A 24,112-nucleotide genomic window follows, 5' to 3' on the forward strand; every position below is an offset into this window, starting at 1 on the left:
ACTGGTCCTGTATATGCTGGAATTATGACACACAATACACTATGTATGACACATATAATGGGATACTGTGATCACTGGTCCTGTATATGCTGGAATTATGACACACAATACACTATGTATGACACATATAATGGGTTACTGTGATCACGGGTCCTGTATATGCTGGAATTATGACACACAATACACTATGTATGACACATATAATGGGTTAATGTGATCGCTGGTCCTGTATATGCTGGAATTATGACACACAATACACTATGTATGATGCATATAATGGGTTACTGTGATCGCTGGTCCTGTATATGCTGGAAATATGACACACAATACACTATGTATGACACATATAATGGGTTACTGTGATCTCTGGTCCTGTATATGCTGGATATATGACACACAATACACTATGTATGACACATATAATGGGTTACTGTGATCGCTGGTCCTGTATATGCTGGAATTATGACACACAATACACTATGTATGACACATATAATGGGATACTGTGATCACTGGTCCTGTATATAGTGGAATTATGACACACAATACACTATGTATGACACATATAATGGGTTACTGTGATCACTGGTCCTAAATATCCTGGATATATGACACACAATACACTATGTATGACACATATAATGGGATACTGTGATCACTGGTCCTGTATATGCTGGAATTATGACACACAATACACTATGTATGACACATATAATGGGATACTGTGATCACTGGTCCTGTATATGCTGGAATTATGACACACAATACACTATGTATGACACATATAATGGGATACTGTGATCACTGGTCCTGTATATGCTGGAATTATGACACACAATACACTATGTATGACACATATAATGGGTTACTGTGATCACTGGTCCTGTATATGCTGGAATTATGACACACAATACACTATGTATGACACCTATAATGGGTTACTGTGATCGCTGGTCCTGTATATGCTGGAATTATGACACACAATACACTATGTGTGACACATATAATGGGATACTGTGATCACTGGTCCTGTATATGCTGGAATTATGACACACAATACACTATGTATGATACATATAATGGGTTACTGTGATCACTGGTCCTGTATATGCTGGAATTATGACACACAATACACTATGTATGACACATATAATGGGTTACTGTGATCACTGGTCCTGTATATGCTGGAATTATGACACACAATACACTATGTATGACACATATAATAGGTTACTGTGATCACTGGTCCTGTATATGCTGGAATTATGACACACAATACACTATGTATGACACATATAATGGTTACTGTGATCACTGGTCCTGTATATGCTGGAATTATGACACACAATACACTATGTATGACACATATAATGGGTTACTGTGATAGCTGGTCCTGTATATGCTGGAATTATGACACACAATACACTATGTATGACACATATAATGGGTTACTGTGATCACTGGTCCTGTATATGCTGGAATTATGACACACAATGCACTATGTATGACAGATATAATGGGTTACTGTGATCACTGGTCCTGTATATGCTGGAATTATGACACACAATACACTATGTATGACACATATAATGGGTTACTGTGATCACTGGTCCTGTATATGCTGGAATTATGACACACAATACACTATGTATGACACATATAATGGGTTACTGTGATCACTGGTCCTGTATATGCTGGAATTATCACACACAATACACTATGTATGACACATATAATGGTTACTGTGATCACTGGTCCTGTATATGCTGGATATATGACACACAATACACTATGTATGACACATATAATGGGTTACTGTGATCACTGGTCCTGTATATGCTGGAATTATGACACACAATACACTATGTATGACACATATAATGGTTACTGTGATCACTGGTCCTGTATATGCTGGAATTATCACACACAATACACTATGTATGACACATATAATGGGTTACTGTGATCACTGGTCCTGTATATGCTGGATATATGACACACAATACACTATGTATGACACATATAATGGGTTACTGTGATCACTGGTCCTGTATATGCTGGAATTATGACACACAATACACTATGTATGACACATATAATGGGTTACTGTGATCGCTGGTCCTGTATATGCTGGAATTATGGCACACAATACACTATGTATGACACATATAATGGATTACTGTGATCGCTGGTCCTGTATATGCTGGAATTATGACACACAATACACTATGTATGACACATATAATGGGTTACTGTGATCACTGGTCCTGTATATGCTGCAATTATGACACACAATACACTATGTATGACACATATAATGGGTTACTGTGATCACTGATCCTGTATATGCTGGAATTATGACACACAATACACTATGTATGACACATATAATGGGTTACTGTGATTCCTGGTCCTGTATATGCTGGAATTAATACACACAATACACTATGTATGACACATATAATGGGTTACTGTGATCTCTGCTCCTGTATATGCTGGAATTATGACACATAATACACTATGTATGACACATATAATGGCTTACTGTGATCACTGGTCCTGTATATGCTGGAATTATGACTCACAATACACTATGTATGACACATATAATGGGTTACTGTGATCACTGGTCCTGTATATGCTGGAATTATGACACACAAAACACTATGTATGACACATATAATGGGTTACTGTGATCACTGGTCCTGTATATGCTGGAATTATGACACACAATATACTATGTATGACACATATAATGGTTACTGTGATCACTGGTCCTGTATATGCTGGAATTATGACACACAATACACTATGTATAACACATATAATGGGTTACTGTGATCACTGGTCCTGTATATGCTGGAATTATGTCACACAATACACTATGTATGACACATATAATGGGTTACTGTGATCACTGCTCCTGTATATGCTGAAATTATGACACACAATACACTATATATGACACATATAATGGGTTACTGTGATCGCAGGTCCTGTATATGCTGGAATTATGACACACAATACACTATGTATGACACATATAATTGTTACTGTGATCACTGGTCCTGTATATGCTGGAATTATGACACACAATACACTATGTATGACACATATAATGGGTTACTGTGATCGCTGGTCCTGTATATGCTGGAATTATGACACACAATACACTATGTATGACACATATAATGGGTTACTGTGATCACTGGTCCTGTATATGCTGGAATTATGACACACAATACACTATGTATGACAGATATAATGGGTTACTGTGATCACTGGTCCTGTATATGCTGGAATTATGACACACAATACACTATGTATGACACATATAATGGGTTACTGTGATCACTGGTCCTGTATATGCTGGAATTATGACACACAATACACTATGTATGACACATATAATGGTTACTGTGATCACTGGTCCTGTATATGCTGGAATTATGACACACAATACACTATGTATGACACATATAATGGGTTACTGTGATCACTGGTCCTGTATATGCTGGAATTATGACACACAATACACTATGTATGACACATATAATGGGTTACTGTGATCACTGGTCCTGTATATGCTGGAATTATCACACACAATACACTATGTATGACACATATAATGGTTACTGTGATCACTGGTCCCGTATATGCTGGATATATGACACACAATACACTATGTATGACACATATAATGGGTTACTGTGATCACTGGTCCTGTATATGCTGGAATTATCAAACACAATACACTATGTATGACACATATAATGGGTTACTGTGATCACTGGTCCTGTATATGCTGGATATATGACACACAATACACTATGTATGACACATATAATGGGTTACTGTGATCACTGGTCCTGTATATGCTGGAATTATCAAACACAATACACTATGTATGACACATATAATGGGTTACTGTGATCGCTGGTCCTGTATATGCTGGAATTATGGCACACAATACACTATGTATGACACATATAATGGATTACTGTGATCGCTGGTCCTGTATATGCTGGAATTATGGCACACAATACACTATGTATGACACATATAATGGATTACTGTGATCGCTGGTCCTGTATATGCTGGAATTATGGCACACAATACACTATGTATGACACATATAATGGATTACTGTGATCGCTGGTCCTGTATATGCTGGAATTATGACACACAATACACTATGTATGACACATATAATGGTTACTGTGATCGCTGGTCCTGTATATGCTGGATATATGACACACAATACACTATGTATGACACATATAATGGGTTACTGTGATCACTGATCCTGTATATGCTGGAATTATGACACACAATACACTATGTATGACACATATAATGGGTTACTGTGATCACTGGTCCTGTATGTGCTGGATATATGACACACAATACACTATGTATGACACATATAATGGGTTACTGTGATTCTTGGTCCTGTATATGCTGGAATTATGACACACAATACACTATGTATGACACATATAATGGGTTACTGTGATCTCTGCTCCTGTATATGCTGGAATTATGACACATAATACACTATGTATGACACATATAATGGGTTACTGCGATCGCTGGTCCTGTATATGCTGGAATTATGACACACAATACACTATGTATGACACATATAAAGGGTTACTGTGATCACTGGTCCTGTATGTGCTGGATATATGACACACAATACACTATGTATGACACATATAATGGGTTACTGTGATTCTTGGTCCTGTATATGCTGGAATTATGACACACAATACACTATGTATGACACATATAATGGGTTACTGTGATCGCTGGTCCTGTATATGCTGGAATTATGACACATAATACGCTATGTATGACACATATAATGGGTTACTGCGATCGCTGGTCCTGTATATGCTGGAATTATGACACACAATACACTATGTATGACACATATAATGGGTTACTGTGATCTCTGCTCCTGTATATGCTGGAATTATGACACATAATACACTATGTATGACACATATAATGGGATACTGTGATCACTGGTCCTGTATATGCTGGAATTATGACACACAATACACTATGTATGACACATATAATGGATTACTGTGATCTCTGGTCCTGTATATGCTGGATATATGACACACAATACACTATGTATGACACATATAATGGGTTACTGTGATCGCTGGTCCTGTATATGCTGGAATTATGACACACAATACACTATGTATGACACATATAATGGGATACTGTGATCACTGGTCCTGTATATACTGGAATTATGACACACAATACACTATGTATGACACATATAATGGGTTACTGTGATCACTGGTCCTGTATATGATGGATATATGACACACAATACACTATGTATGACACATATAATGGGATACTGTGATCACTGGTCCTGTATATGCTGGAATTATGACACACAATACACTATGTATGACACATATAATGGGATACTGTGATCACTGGTCCTGTATATGCTGGAATTATGACACACAATACACTATGTATGACACATATAATGGGTTACTGTGATCACTGGTCCTGTATATGCTGGAATTATGACACACAATACACTATGTATGACACAAATAATGGGTTACTGTGATCGCTGGTCCTGTATATGCTGGAATTATGACACACAATACACTATGTATGACACATATAATGGGATACTGTGATCACTGGTCCTGTATATGCTGGAATTATGACACACAATACACTATGTATGACACATATAATGGGTTACTGTGATCTCTGGTCCTGTATATATGACACACAATACACTATGTATGACACATATAATGGGTTACTGTGATCGCTGGTCCTGTATATGCTGGAATTATGACACACAATACACTATGTATGACACATATAATGGGATACTGTGATCACTGGTCCTGTATATACTGGAATTATGACACACAATACACTATGTATGACACATATAATGGGTTACTGTGATCACTGGTCCTGTATATGCTGGATATATGACACACAATACACTATGTATGACACATATAATGGGATACTGTGATCACTGGTCCTGTATATGCTGGAATTATGACACACAATACACTATGTATGACACATATAATGGGATACTGTGATCACTGGTCCTGTATATGCTGGAATTATGACACACAATACACTATGTATGACACATATAATGGGTTACTGTGATCACTGCTCCTGTATATGCTGGAATTATGACACACAATACACTATGTATGACAGATATAATGGGTTACTGTGATCGCTGGTCCTGTTTATGCTGGAATTATGACACACAATACACTATGTATGATACATATAATGGGTTACTGTGATCGCTGGTCCTGTATCTGCTGGAATTATGACACACAATACACTATGTATGACACATATAATGGGTTACTGTGATCGCTGGTCCTGTATATGCTGGAATTATGACACACAATACACTATGTATGATGCATATAATGGGTTACTGTGATCACTGGTCCTGTATATGCTGGAATTATGACACACAATACACTATGTATGACAGATATAATGGGTTACTGTGATCTCTGGTCCTGTATATGCTGGATATATGACACACAATACACTATGTATGACACATATAATGGGTTACTGTGATCGCTGGTCCTGTATATGCTGGAATTATGACACACAATACACTATGTATGACACATATAATGGGATACTGTGATCACTGGTCCTGTATATACTGGAATTATGACACACAATACACTATGTATGACACATATAATGGGTTACTGTGATCACTGGTCCTGTATATGCTGGATATATGACACACAATACACTATGTATGACACATATAATGGGTTACTGTGATCACTGGTACTGTATATGCTGGAATTATGACACACAATACACTATGTATGACACATATAATGGGATACTGTGATCACTGGTCCTGTATATGCTGGAATTATGACACACAATACACTATGTATGACACATATAATGGGTTACTGTGATCACTGATCCTGTATATGCTGGAATTATGACACACAATACACTATGTATGACACATATAATGGGTTACTGTGATTCCTGGTCCTGTATATGCTGGAATTAATACACACAATACACTATGTATGACACATATAATGGGTTACTGTGATCTCTGCTCCTGTATATGCTGGAATTATGACACATAATACACTATGTATGACACATATAATGGCTTACTGTGATCACTGGTCCTGTATATGCTGGAATTATGACACACAATGCACTATGTATGACACATATAATGGGTTACTGTGATCACTGGTCCTGTATATGCTGGAATTATGACACACAAAACACTATGTATGACACATATAATGGGTTACTGTGATCACTGGTCCTGTATATGCTGGAATTATGACACACAATACACTATGTATGACACATATAATGGTTACTGTGATCACTGGTCCTGTATATGCTGGAATTATGACACACAATACACTATGTATAACACATATAATGGGTTACTGTTATCACTGGTCCTGTATATGCTGGAATTATGTCACACAATACACTATGTATGACACATATAATGGGTTACTGTGATCGCTGGTCCTGTATATGCTGGAATTATGACACACAATACACTATGTATGACAGATATAATGGGTTACTGTGATCACTGGTCCTGTATATGCTGGAATTATGACACACAATACACTATGTATGACACATATAATGGGTTACTGTGATCACTGGTCCTGTATATGCTGGAATTATGACACACAATACACTATGTATGACACATATAATGGGTTACTGTGATCACTGGTCCTGTATATGCTGGAATTATCACACACAATACACTATGTATGACACATATAATGGTTACTGTGATCACTGGTCCCGTATATGCTGGATATATGACACACAATACACTATGTATGACACATATAATGGGTTACTGTGATCACTGGTCCTGTATATGCTGGAATTATCAAACACAATACACTATGTATGACACATATAATGGGTTACTGTGATCACTGGTCCTGTATATGCTGGATATATGACACACAATACACTATGTATGACACATATAATGGGTTACTGTGATCACTGGTCCTGTATATGCTGGAATTATCAAACACAATACACTATGTATGACACATATAATGGGTTACTGTGATCGCTGGTCCTGTATATGCTGGAATTATGGCACACAATACACTATGTATGACACATATAATGGATTATTGTGATCGCTGGTCCTGTATATGCTGGAATTATGACACACAATACACTATGTATGACACATATAATGGGTTACTGTGATCACTGATCCTGTATATGCTGGAATTATGACACACAATACACTATGTATGACACATATAATGGGTTACTGTGATCACTGGTCCTGTATGTGCTGGATATATGACACACAATACACTATGTATGACACATATAATGGGTTACTGTGATTCTTGGTCCTGTATATGCTGGAATTATGACACACAATACACTATGTATGACACATATAATGGGTTACTGTGATCTCTGCTCCTGTATATGCTTTAATTATGACACATAATACACTATGTATGACACATATAATGGGTTACTGTGATCTCTGCTCCTGTATATGCTTTAATTATGACACACAATACACTATGTATGACACATATAATGGGTTACTGTGATCGCTGGTCCTGTATATGCTGGAATTATGACACACAATACACTATGTATGACACATATAATGGGTTACTGTGATCTCTGCTCCTGTATATGCTGGAATTATGACACATAATACACTATGTATGACACATATAATGGGATACTGTGATCACTGGTCCTGTATATGCTGGAATTATGACACACAATACACTATGTATGACACATATAATGGGTTACTGTGATCTCTGGTCCTGTATATGCTGGATATATGACACACAATACACTATGTATGACACATATAATGGGTTACTGTGATCGCTGGTCCTATATATGCTGGAATTATGACACACAATACACTATGTATGACACATATAATGGGATACTGTGATCACTGGTCCTGTATATACTGGAATTATGACACACAATACACTATGTATGACACATATAATGGGTTACTGTGATCACTGGTCCTGTATATGCTGGATATATGACACACAATACACTATGTATGACACATATAATGGGATACTGTGATCACTGGTCCTGTATATGCTGGAATTATGACACACAATACACTATGTATGACACATATAATGGGTTACTGTGATCACTGGTCCTGTATATGCTGGAATTATGACACACAATACACTATGTATGACACATATAATAGGTTAATGTGATCACTGGTCCTGTATATGCTGGAATTATGACACACAATACACTATGTATGACACATATAATGGGTTACTGTGATCGCTGGTCCTGTATATGCTGGAATTATGACACACAATACACTATGTATGACACATATAATGGGATACTGTGATCACTGGTCCTGTATATGCTGGAATTATGACACACAATACACTATGTATGACACATATAATGGGTTACTGTGATCTCTTTTCCTGTATATGCTGGATATATGACACACAATACACTATGTATGACACATATAATGGGTTACTGTGATCGCTGGTCCTGTATATGCTGGAATTATGACACACAATACACTATGTATGACACATATAATGGGATACTGTGATCACTGGTCCTGTATATACTGGAATTATGACACACAATACACTATGTATGACACATATAATGGGTTACTGTGATCACTGGTCCTGTATATGCTGGATATATGACACACAATACACTATGTATGACACATATAATGGGATACTGTGATCACTGGTCCTGTATATGCTGGAATTATGACACACAATACACTATGTATGACACATATAATGGGATACTGTGATCACTGGTCCTGTATATGCTGGAATTATGACACACAATACACTATGTATGACACATATAATGGGTTACTGTGATCACTGGTCCTGTATATGCTGGAATTATGACACACAATACTCTATGTATGACACATATAATGGGTTACTGTGATCGCTGGTCCTGTTTATGCTGGAATTATGACACACAATACACTATGTATGACACATATAATGGGTTACTGTGATCGCTGGTCCTGTATATGCTGGAATTATGACACACAATACACTATGTATGACACATATAATGGGATACTGTGATCACTGGTCCTGTATATACTGGAATTATGACACAATACACTATGTATGACACATATAATGGGTTACTGTGATCACTGGTCCTGTATATGCTGGATATATGACACACAATACACTATGTATGACACATATAATGGGATACTGTGATCACTGGTCCTGTATATGCTGGAATTATGACACACAATACACTATGTATGACACATATAATGGGATACTGTGATCACTGGTCCTGTATATGCTGGAATTATGACACACAATACACTATGTATGACACATATAATGGGATACTGTGATCACTGGTCCTGTATATGCTGGAATTATGACACACAATACACTATGTATGACACATATAATGGGTTACTGTGATCACTGGTCCTGTATATGCTGGAATTATGACACACAATACACTATGTATGACACATATAATGGGTTACTGTGATCGCTGGTCCTGTATATGCTGGAATTATGACACACAATACACTATGTATGACACATATAATGGGTTACTGTGATCGCTGGTCCTGTATATGCTGGAATTATGACACACAATACACTATGTATGACACATATAATGGGTTACTGTGATCACTGGTCCTGTATATGCTGGAATTATGACACACAATACACTATGTATGACGCATATAATGGGTTACTGTGATCGCTGGTCCTGTATATGCTGGAATTATGACACACAATACACTATGTATGACACATATAATGGGATACTGTGATCTCTGGTCCTGTATATGCTGGAATTATGACACACAATACACTATGTATGATACATATAATGGGTTACTGTGATCGCTGGTCCTGTATATGCTGGAATTATGACACACAATACACTATGTATGACACATATAATGGGATACTGTGATCACTGGTCCTGTATATGCTGGAATTATGACACACAATACACTATGTATGATACATATAATGGGTTACTGTGATCGCTGGTCCTGTATATGCTGGAATTATGACACATAATACACTATGTATGACACATATAATGGGATACTGTGATCACTGGTCCTGTATATGCTGGAATTATGACACACAATACACTATGTATGACACATATAATGGGTTACTGTGATCACTGGTCCTGTATATGCTGGAAGTATGACACACAATACACTATGTATGACACATATAATGGGTTACTGTGATCGCTGGTCCTGTATATGCTGGAATTATGACACACAATACACTAAGTATGACACATATAATGGGTTACTGTGATCGCTGGTCCTGTATATGCTGGAATTATGACACACAATACACTATGTATGACACATATAATGGGTTACTGTGATCACTGGTCCTGTATATGCTGGAATTATGACACACAATACACTATGTATGACACATATAATGGGTTACTGTGATCACTGGTCCTGTATATGCTGGAATTATGACACACAATACACTATGTATGACACATATAATGGGTTACTGTGATCACTGGTCCTGTATATGCTGGAATTATGACACACAATACACTATGTATGACACATATAATGGGTTACTGTGATCACTGGTCCTGTATATGCTGGAATTATGACACACAATACACTATGTATGACACATATAATGGGTTACTGTGATCACTGGTCCTGTATATGCTGGAATTATGACACACAATACACTATGTATGACACATATAATGGGTTACTGTGATCACTGGTCCTGTATATGCTGGATATATGACACACAATACACATTGTATGATGCATTTTAAAGCTGTATAAGTACTAATTCTACCCTCTTCATGGACTGGCCACACTCACTGTAAAATGAAGCATTTGAAGACCCCTCTCTAGAAATTATGCGTTTGCCACTGCTATCCCCCATATTTACAGCCCTAAATTGGGTGAATATATTGTGGGTGATAGAGGAGGTGCCCCTTCAGTGCTGGCGCCCGGCGGCAGGCGCCTCCATTGTCTCCCATACTTCTGCCCCTGAGTGGGATCCCTATATGCAGACAATGGATTGTAACCGCGTTATTCACTACCCACTTTTACTACTATATATTAGTCCGGTTGCTGAATGTAACAGTTAGTATCACTGTAGACAAGGCAAGAGCGAGTCTCAGTCACTTTTCTTATTAAATAACTTATTTCTCCTTCCTTTAAGTCTCCCTACTGTAATGCTACACTGGGGATGACAGGTAAAGGTGCAGATGTAGTGGTGTGGGGAAATATTAGGTCCCTTGAATACTGTAGCTAGCTGGGTGTTGTATTTGGAAGCTGACATCAGGGTAACACCGGAGTGATGCAGAGAGATGGTGCTAACTGTATTTACCGAGCTCTCCTGCGAGTTCTCAGCTGGTGATGGGAGTTGCTCTCCATAGAAGGATGGCCCCCATCACTCTGCTTCTCCCTCCACTGATTCAGCCTCGGGACCTCGTCGCCGCCCTCAGACTGCCTCTTTTCCCAGCTCACACCGGACTTTCCTGTCACAAGAGGGGAGTTGAAGTCCTGCACAGCCCCGTCTCCTCCGCAACCAGCTCCCGGTGCTCCACCATCAAAACCAGGTAAGTACGTAGGTCCGGCTCTCACACCTATCACCTCAGGACTGCCCAACGGTCAGCAGGGAAGCCATTTTTATAAGTTCCATCTGGGACTCCTACAAGCGCTGGCCCACCTCCCGCCAGAGTCGCGTAATACAGCCCATAGTTTTTACAGCAGCCAGCCATTCTTCCTATACCGTGCAGGGCTCCCCATTACAGTCCCATGGGAGAGTCCCTGCCTCGTGTCCCCCTTAACGGTCACAGTGTAAGTCACATGGGATAAACCGTAACTCCTGGGGAAACAGGGTACAGTACTTTGCAGAAAGTGAGGCAGGATAATGACAGTCAAAGTATAAGCATCAAATACTATACAAGACATTGTAAAACATTACTAGGGCATACACAATATGTCATGACCATCACTTTTAGTAATACAGGATTATTTTAATATCAGGGATACTTTAAAGTGGTCCTCCCAAAGCTTGGGGGTACCACACTATTAAAGTGAGCAGGGGCTGAATGCTGGTAATATCAGGGGTAGGTACACCTCCCAACTGTCTCTATTGTGGTGGCAGTCCCACTTTTCAGGCACTGTCCAGCTGTACCACCAGCGGTCCGCAGTGTCTTGTGGCAGGGAGGATCCCCTCTTCTGCTGCTCAGCTTAGCAGAGAATGCTGTGAATAGATTTTGTGCAAATGTCTTTACACAGGAGAACGGGACGGACATGTACAACAGCTTCCAGAGCTCTGGGAAAGTCCTCAACGTGACGAAAACCAGGAGCGTGACTCGCAGGTATGGCATGTCCTGTCAGGCCACACCTCCTGCAGCAAGGCCACCTCCCCCTCTTCAGGTGCATGCACCAAAGGCATGCAAATAAGTCCAAATCATCAGTTTATTAAAGCTGTAGAGATGGCAATCGGTGGATTAACCATCGATGGTACTATCTCTGGTTAACTTCGATTTTATGAAATCATCGTCGGCAAACCATCCACCAATGTCCATCGCTGCTCCGTTACTCACAGGCATCCCTATACGGCTGGGAGGTATTGGGGTAGCGGTGGGGGTGGCTGGTGCTGTAAATGCAGGAGGGTGGAAAACTGGATGCAAGGTGGTCTTTCATCCATGTACAGGTAAAGGCTACAGGCATGCATTTGCTGATGACACATGTGACCTGTCTCATCAGCACTGGTTTGCACTGCAGAAGGTTATGACTGGCACCCAGGCACTGCAGCAGGTGTACTTCCCGCAGATCTGTCCTGTGGCTGCACCGAGAACATTTCTGCAGATTGTGTCCTATATGTATACGAGTTATACAGGTGAATGTGTTGTTTATATTTTTATAAGCAGAAATATAGATATATAGGGGCCTATTTATCAAGCAGTTTTTTTTTACATAAAATGATGTAGAACTTGCAGTTTCTGCACAATTTTATTAGGGATGTGCTCTGACCCCCGTGTTTTGGTTTCTCCTTCCAGGTTTTGAATCTGGATTTAGTTTTACAAAACCACCCTTGAGTGTTTTGGATTTGGTTTTGGATCTGTATTTTTTCTAAAAAATAATAAAAACAGCTGAAATCACATACTTTGGGTCTGTTCTTGTTCCTACAGTATTATTAACCTCAATAACATTACAGTCATTTTTGACCACCTCAGCTCACAATATTGATTTCATCTAGTTAAGGCCAAAAGGTTGCATCCAGCTAGCTGGCTGACTAAGCTAAGCAACAGCAGTGGGCGGCGCTAACATGTGGCAGTTCAGCTTCCAACATGGCACAGTAGTGGCAAACAGGGTGGCAGCAATGCCCCAAACAGCACATAATGCAAAAAAAAAGAGGTGCAAGATGGAATTGTCCTTGGGCCCTTCCACCCACCCTTATGTTGTGTATATATAGTAAACAGGACATGCACAATTTAACAAACCAATCACTTCAGCGACAGGGACTGCCACTTGGGGCTAAAGTGATTGGTTTGTTTGGGCCCCCACAAAACAAGCTACCAACGGGCAGCTGACATTACTGGCAATAAAAACAGCAGCGGGTGAGTGTGGTGCCCAAGGATGAGCCCGCTACACTATGTGCTGTTCTTCATATACTGTACTGTAGCTTGCTTGTGGGCTAGTGGTTAGGTGATCACTTTGCAACAATGATTGTCGCGGGTTCGAGCCCTGCAAAAAAATATTTTTTTTTTGGCACGGTCGGCTCTGGACACTATAGTGAAACTACTGTAGTAGTGGGCTGTTTAAAAGTGAAGCATTAAATACTGATTAGTGCAAACTTGCGTCAATGTCTGCGCTGTGGTGGCTGTCAGCTCCGAGGGGTTACAATGGGATGTCTGGTGCATGCCCAGTGGAGGGGTTACAATGGGATCTCTGGTGCATGCCCAGTGGAGCCAAGCCATACGCCATGTAGCACTATGCCATGGCGTATGCATTGATCATTGCGCATGTCCAGTTGTCAGTATTAGTATGCGGTTGAATTTTTCACACTTGCGCCACTCTCTGCGCTGCCCCAGACTTGGACACTACTGTATAGTCACTGTATAGTCATTTCATGACTTCAGAAACTGCTAGTGGGCTCTGTTTGAGGGAAAGGTCTCTGTATTACAACCCGACTGTGCGTTTAAAGTGCAAACTTGCGTCAGTGTCAGAACGGGTGGTGCTGTGGTGGCAATCAGGAAAAACATTAGCAGGTTTTTATTCCAACCAGCCAGATAGGACAGATATGTGACAGATAATGTATAGTGTATGCCCAGCATTAGTAACCAGCCAGATAGGACAGATATGTGACAGATAATGTATAGTGTACGCCCAGCATTAGTAACCGGCCAGATAGGACAGATATGTGACAGATAATGTATAGTGTATGCCCAGCATTAGTATCCAGCCAGATAGGACAGATATGTGACAGATAATGTATAGTGTACGCCCAGCATTAGTAACCGGCCAGATATGTGACAGATAATGTATAGTGTACGCCCAGCATTAGTAACCAGCCAGATAGGACAGATATGTGACAGATAATGTATAGTGTACGCCCAGCATTAGTAACCAGCCAGATAGGACAGATATGTGACAGATAATGTATAGTGTATGCCCAGCATTAGTAACCGGCCAGATAGGACAGATATGTGACAGATAATGTATAGTGTATGCCCAGCATTAGTAACCAGCCAGATAGGACAGATATGTGACAGATAATGTATAGTGTACGCCCAGAATTAGTAACCAGCCAGATAGGACAGATATGTGACAGATAATGTATAGTGTACGCCCAGCATTAGTAACCAGCCAGATAGGACAGATATGTGACAGATAATGTATAGTGTATGCCCAGCATTAGAAATATCACACCTTCCTTATTGCATTGAGAATAAGTTGATAAATCTCATACATGTTACATTAGACGGCTCTACTCTATGATGCGGAGCGCGGTGTATGACCTACAGCGAGAATATACAATGGCTGGCAGCCAGGAGCTTCTGTCACCAGCATTCTCTTTGATTCCTGCGCTCGGCTTTCAGGAAGGGAGCAGAGGGACTGAAGGTTTGTGGCCCTGTCCCCTGTTGTCCCTCGTTCTACAGACAGAAGGGAACAGATGAAAAATCAAATCACAGAGAAAAAAAGATTTGCGCTTTCATCAGTCGCCTTTCTTCCTGGATAAAACTTTTTGAGGCGGCTTCTTATTATACAGTCTCCCTGCTCCGACTGCAGGAAAATATCTTATTACCTGAACCGAGTTCCCTGAGACTCTGTCGCTTCTTGTGATTGTGAGCTCTGGGGTGAGAGCAGAACCCCTGCTGTCATCTTACCCGCATCCATAAATGTGTTACTGGCTTCATTCACTGTCCTCAGCTCCCAACACTGAGACACTGCGCCATTGCTATACAGAGATGGACTATATATGTATAGGAACCCAGGTCATACATTACCAAATCCGTCATCCAATCTCCCCAAAGCTGATCGATCCCCCAGTTGTAGCTACTCCCCCAAATATAAAACCATAGTTCCCTCCTGCCCACAGACTGCAGAGCGTCAGCTCCTAAGTATAAGGAAGTGATAGACATCCTGGTACACAGACGGGTGGGGGTCCCCTAACCTCTATGCCACTCATCTCACTAAAAAATCATTACATTTCATCAAAGAAAGAGAGTGTAACATATCAGTTGATAAATGAAATGACTGTATAGGAGTGGAGAGGGTTAAACCTCGTAGGCTGGGGGCGGATCAGTGTGGGGAATCATGTGATAATTAGGGCCTATGGGTTTTTAGGATTGTAGGTATTAGCAGGGATATTAGAGATGGTTGGAGGCAGAGTCAGCCTCATTTGTTCCCGTCTTCCCTCCCTCCATCCCTAAATGTTACTTTATTTGCTCTCTCTGATTTGGGTTTGGTGATTTCTTCATTGGCTATTTTAGGCAGGAAAGAACGGCAGGTTACCTATTAGCGCTGTGAATATTGGTTTACTTTTTGTTTCGCTCACCTTCTTTAACTGTTAAAGTTTGCTGGACCACCCCGCCGGGGGCAGCATCATCACCTTACCGGGTGGGTTGTCCAGGTAGAAGGCATGAGTGTATGTGTTGTGGTTGGAGTGTTTATAGTGTTAGGTTTGGGCTGTTAGCCGTTTTTCTTTCTTTGCCACCATATTTAAATTAATTTAATTAATTTTAGCAATGAATTCATTATCTGTTATTTAAATAAAATAGCTAACAATTCTGCCAAATACAAGTCTCTGTGTCTTTATTTCAATTGAGTATGTTTTATTGTCACTGATTCACACGGGTCAATCCTCAGACGATGGGAGGTTTAATGGCAAATAAATATGACAATAAAGCAGAAAGGAACCGGGGGCCACAACCGAAATCTCTGAGGGCCACGTGCAGCAATCAGGGTCTTGTTAAAGAACATTGTGCAGGAACAAGGCTACATGCGGTGTCAGCACTGGTCTCACGTCCAGTGGCCTCTGGGTATAATTATAGACGTCCTTCGTACAGTTACAGTAATGTGGTTGGAAGTTGAACCTATAAAATATCCTGTTACATATTGTCTAGTGTTCTAATCACTCTACAACTATTCATTAATAACATGACGTCTCTATATTTACTGACTAAATACATCTCAGATATCTTCACATAAACTGTCACAGTCTTTCCCGGCACAGTCAACAGTATGAAATAAATATATTATTATATCCTGTGTAATTCATGCCAGTCACTGCTACTCCTGCCTGTTATATCATCCACACTCATAGGTGTCTCTACACTGTACTAATACAGGGAAACCGCACCTGTCACCTCTTCTCCTGCCTGTTATATCATCCACACTCATAGGTGTCTCTACATTGTACTAATACAGGGAAACCTCACCAGTCACCTCTTCTCCTGCCTGTTATATCATCCACACTCATAGGTGTCTCTACACTGTACTAATACAGGGAAACCGCACCAGTCACCTCTTCTCCTGCCTGTTATATCATCCACACTCATAGGTGTCTCTACACTGTACTAATACAGGGAAACCGCACCAGTCACCTCTTCTCCTGCCTGTTATATCATCCACACTCATAGGTGTCTCTACACTGTACTAATACAGGGAAACCGCACCGGTCACCTCTTCTCCTGCCTGTTATATCATCCACACTCATAGGTGTCTCTACATTGTACTAATACAGGGAAACCGCACCAGTCACCTCTTCTCCTGCCTGTTATATCATCCACACTCATAGGTATCTCTACACTGTACTAATACAGGGAAACCGCACCGGTCACCTCTTCTCCTGCCTGTTATATCATCCACACTCATAGGTGTCTCTACACTGTACTAATACAGGGAAACCGCACCAGTCACCTCTTCTCCTGCCTGTTATATCATCCACACTCATAGGTGTCTCTACACTGTACTAATACAGGGAAACCGCACCGGTCACCTCTTCTCCTGCCTGTTATATCATCCACACTCATAGGTGTCTCTACACTGTACTAATACAGGGAAACCGCACCAGTCACCTCTTCTCCTGCCTGTTATATCATCCACACTCATAGGTGTCTCTACACTGTACTAATACAGGGAAACCGCACCGGTCACCTCTTCTCCTGCCTGTTATATCATCCACACTCATAGGTGTCTCTACACTGTACTAATACAGGGAAACCGCACCGGTCACCTCTTCTCCTGCCTGTTATATCATCCACACTCATAGGTGTCTCTACACTGTACTAATACAGGGAAACCGCACCAGTCACCTCTTCTCCTGCCTGTTATATCATCCACACTCATAGGTGTCTCTACACTGTACTAATACAGGGAAACTGCACCGGTCACCTCTTCTCCTGCCTGTTATATCATCCACACTCATAGGTGTCTCTACACTGTACTAATACAGGGAAACCGCACCGGTCACCTCTTCTCCTGCCTGTTATATCATCCACACTCATAGGTGTCTCTACACTGTACTAATACAGGGAAACCGCACTGGTCACCTCTTCTCCTGCCTGTTATATCATCCACACTCATAGGTGTCTCTACACTGTACTAATACAGGGAAACCGCACCGGTCACCTCTTCTCCTGCCTGTTATATCATCCACACTTATAGGTATCTCTACACTGTACTAATACAGGGAAACCGCACCAGTCACCTCTTCTCCTGCCTGTTATATCATCCACACTCATAGGTATCTCTACACTGTACTAATACAGGGAAACCGCACCGGTCACCTCTTCTCCTGCCTGTTATATCATCCACACTCATAGGTGTCTCTACACTGTACTAATACAGGGAAACCGCACCGGTCACCTCTTCTCCTGCCTGTTATATCATCCACACTCATAGGTGTCTCTACACTGTACTAATACAGGGAAACCGCACCGGTCACCTCTTCTCCTTCCTGTTATATCATCCACACTCATAGGTGTCTCTACACTGTACTAATACAGTGAAACCGCACCGGTCACCTCTTCTCCTGCCTGTTATATCATCCACACTCATAGGTATCTCTACACTGTACTAATACAGGGAAACCGCACCGGTCACCTCTTCTCCTGCCTGTTATATCATCCACACTCATAGGTGTCTCTACACTGTACTAATACAGGGAAACCGCACCGGTCACCTCTTCTCCTGCCTGTTATATCATCCACACTCATAGGTGTCTCTACACTGTACTAATACAGGGAAACCGCACCAGTCACCTCTTCTCCTGCCTGTTATATCATCCACACTCATAGGTGTCTCTACACTGTACTAATACAGGGAAACCGCACCGGTCACCTCTTCTCCTGCCTGTTATATCATCCACACTCATAGGTGTCTCTACACTGTACTAATACAGGGAAACCGCACCAGTCACCTCTTCTCCTGCCTGTTATATCATCCACACTCATAGGTGTCTCTACACTGTACTAATACAGGGAAACCGCACCAGTCACCTCTTCTCCTGCCTGTTATATCATCCACACTCATAGGTGTCTCTACACTGTACTAATACAGGGAAACCGCACCGGTCACCTCTTCTCCTGCCTGTTATATCATCCACACTCATAGGTGTCTCTACACTGTACTAATACAGGGAAACCGCACCAGTCACCTCTTCTCCTGCCTGTTATATCATCCACACTCATAGGTATCTCTACACTGTACTAATACAGGGAAACCGCACCGGTCACCTCTTCTCCTGCCTGTTATATCATCCACACTCATAGGTGTCTCTACACTGTACTAATACAGGGAAACCGCACTGGTCACCTCTTCTCCTGCCTGTTATATCATCCACACTCATAGGTATCTCTACACTGTACTAATACAGGGAAACCGCACCGGTCACCTCTTCTCCTGCCTGTTATATCATCCACACTCATAGGTGTCTCTACACTGTACTAATACAGGGAAACCGCACCGGTCACCTCTTCTCCTGCCTGTTATATCATCCACACTCATAGGTATCTCTACACTGTACTAATACAGGGAAACCGCACCGGTCACCTCTTCTCCTGCCTGTTATATCATCCACACTCATAGGTATCTCTACACTGTACTAATACAGGGAAACCGCACCGGTCACCTCTTCTCCTGCCTGTTATATCATCCACACTCATAGGTGTCTCTACACTGTACTAATACAGGGAAACCGCACCGGTCACCTCTTCTCCTGCCTGTTATATCATCCACACTCATAGGTGTCTCTACACTGTACTAATACAGGGAAACCGCACCGGTCACCTCTTCTCCTGCCTGTTATATCATCCACACTCATAGGTGTCTCTACACTGTACTAATACAGGGAAACCGCACCAGTCACCTCTTCTCCTGCCTGTTATATCATCCACACTCATAGGTGTCTCTACACTGTACTAATACAGGGAAACCGCACCGGTCACCTCTTCTCCTGCCTGTTATATCATCCACACTCATAGGTGTCTCTACACTGTACTAATACAGGGAAACCGCACTGGTCACCTCTTCTCCTGCCTGTTATATCATCCACACTCATAGGTATCTCTACACTGTACTAATACAGGGAAACCGCACCAGTCACCTCTTCTCCTGCCTGTTATATCATCCACACTCATAGGTGTCTCTACACTGTACTAATACAGGGAAACCGCACCAGTCACCTCTTCTCCTGCCTGTTATATCATCCACACTCATAGGTGTCTCTACACTGTACTAATACAGGGAAACCGCACCGGTCACCTCTTCTCCTGCCTGTTATATCATCCACACTCATAGGTGTCTCTACACTGTACTAATACAGGGAAACCGCACCGGTCACCTCTTCTCCTGCCTGTTATATCATCCACACTCATAGGTGTCTCTACACTGTACTAATACAGGGAAACCGCACCGGTCACCTCTTCTCCTGCCTGTTATATCATCCACACTCATAGGTGTCTCTACACTGTACTAATACAGGGAAACCGCACCGGTCACCTCTTCTCCTGCCTGTTATATCATCCACACTTATAGGTATCTCTACACTGTACTAATACAGGGAAACCGCACCAGTCACCTCTTCTCCTGCCTGTTATATCATCCACACTCATAGGTATCTCTACACTGTACTAATACAGGGAAACCGCACCGGTCACCTCTTCTCCTGCCTGTTATATCATCCACACTCATAGGTGTCTCTACACTGTACTAATACAGGGAAACCGCACCGGTCACCTCTTCTCCTGCCTGTTATATCATCCACACTCATAGGTGTCTCTACACTGTACTAATACAGGGAAACCGCACCGGTCACCTCTTCTCCTGCCTGTTATATCATCCACACTCATAGGTGTCTCTACACTGTACTAATACAGGGAAACCGCACCAGTCACCTCTTCTCCTGCCTGTTATATCATCCACACTCATAGGTATCTCTACACTGTACTAATACAGGGAAACCGCACTGGTCACCTCTTCTCCTGCCTGTTATATCATCCACACTCATAGGTATCTCTACACTGTACTAATACAGGGAAACCGCACTGGTCACCTCTTCTCCTGCCTGTTATATCATCCACACTCATAGGTATCTCTACACTGTACTAATACAGGGAAACCGCACCAGTCACCTCTTCTCCTGCCTGTTATATCATCCACACTCATAGGTGTCTCTACACTGTACTAATACAGGGAAACCGCACCGGTCACCTCTTCTCCTGCCTGTTATATCATCCACACTCATAGGTATCTCTACACTGTACTAATACAGGGAAACCGCACCGGTCACCTCTTCTCCTGCCTGTTATATCATCCACACTCATAGGTGTCTCTACACTGTACTAATACAGGGAAACCGCACCGGTCACCTCTTCTCCTGCCTGTTATATCATCCACACTCATAGGTGTCTCTACACTGTACTAATACAGGGAAACCGCACCGGTCACCTCTTCTCCTGCCTGTTATATCATCCACACTCATAGGTGTCTCTACACTGTACTAATACAGGGAAACCGCACCAGTCACCTCTTCTCCTGCCTGTTATATCATCCACACTCATAGGTATCTCTACACTGTACTAATACAGGGAAACCGCACTGGTCACCTCTTCTCCTGCCTGTTATATCATCCACACTCATAGGTATCTCTACACTGTACTAATACAGGGAAACCGCACCAGTCACCTCTTCTCCTGCCTGTTATATCATCCACACTCATAGGTGTCTCTACACTGTACTAATACAGGGAAACCGCACCGGTCACCTCTTCTCCTGCCTGTTATATCATCCACACTCATAGGTGTCTCTACACTGTACTAATACAGGGAAACCGCACCGGTCACCTCTTCTCCTGCCTGTTATATCATCCACACTCATAGGTGTCTCTACACTGTACTAATACAGGGAAACCGCACCGGTCACCTCTTCTCCTGCCTGTTATATCATCCACACTCATAGGTATCTCTACACTGTACTAATACAGGGAAACCGCACCGGTCACCTCTTCTCCTGCCTGTTATATCATCCACACTCATAGGTATCTCTACACTGTACTAATACAGGGAAACCGCACCGGTCACCTCTTCTCCTGCCTGTTATATCATCCACACTCATAGGTATCTCTACACTGTACTAATACAGGGAAACCGCACCGGTCACCTCTTCTCCTGCCTGTTATATCATCCACACTCATAGGTGTCTCTACACTGTACTAATACAGGGAAACCGCACCTGTCACCTCTTCTCCTGCCTGTTATATCATCCACACTCATAGGTATCTCTACACTGTACTAATACAGGGAAACCGCACCGGTCACCTCTTCTCCTGCCTGTTATATCATCCACACTCATAGGTATCTCTACACTGTACTAATACAGGGAAACCGCACCGGTCACCTCTTCTCCTGCCTGTTATATCATCCACACTCATAGGTATCTCTACACTGTACTAATACAGGGAAACCGCACCGGTCACCTCTTCTCCTGCCTGTTATATCATCCACACTCATAGGTGTCTCTACACTGTACTAATACAGGGAAACCGCACCTGTCACCTCTTCTCCTGCCTGTTATATCATCCACACTCATAGGTATCTCTACACTGTACTAATACAGGGAAACCGCACCGGTCACCTCTTCTCCTGCCTGTTATATCATCCACACTCATAGGTGTCTCTACACTGTACTAATACAGGGAAACCGCACCGGTCACCTCTTCTCCTGCCTGTTATATCATCCACACTCATAGGTGTCTCTACACTGTACTAATACAGGGAAACCGCACCGGTCACCTCTTCTCCTGCCTGTTATATCATCCACACTCATAGGTGTCTCTACACTGTACTAATACAGGGAAACCGCACCAGTCACCTCTTCTCCTGCCTGTTATATCATCCACACTCATAGGTATCTCTACACTGTACTAATACAGGGAAACCGCACTGGTCACCTCTTCTCCTGCCTGTTATATCATCCACACTC

At 41.6% G+C, this 24,112-nt stretch overlaps 1 pseudogene; it reads left to right on the plus strand.

Moving 5' to 3' along the window:
- The first annotated feature begins 12,553 nt into the window (after positions 1-12,553).
- LOC148451041 (uncharacterized) overlaps positions 12,554-24,112 on the plus strand; it is a 178,622-nt pseudogene continuing 167,063 nt past the window's right edge.

The sequence above is a fragment of the Taudactylus pleione genome, unplaced genomic scaffold (genome assembly GCF_031769625.1).
Source record: "Taudactylus pleione unplaced genomic scaffold, aTauple2 ptg001198l, whole genome shotgun sequence".
NCBI classification, from domain to species: domain Eukaryota; kingdom Metazoa; phylum Chordata; class Amphibia; order Anura; family Myobatrachidae; genus Taudactylus; species Taudactylus pleione.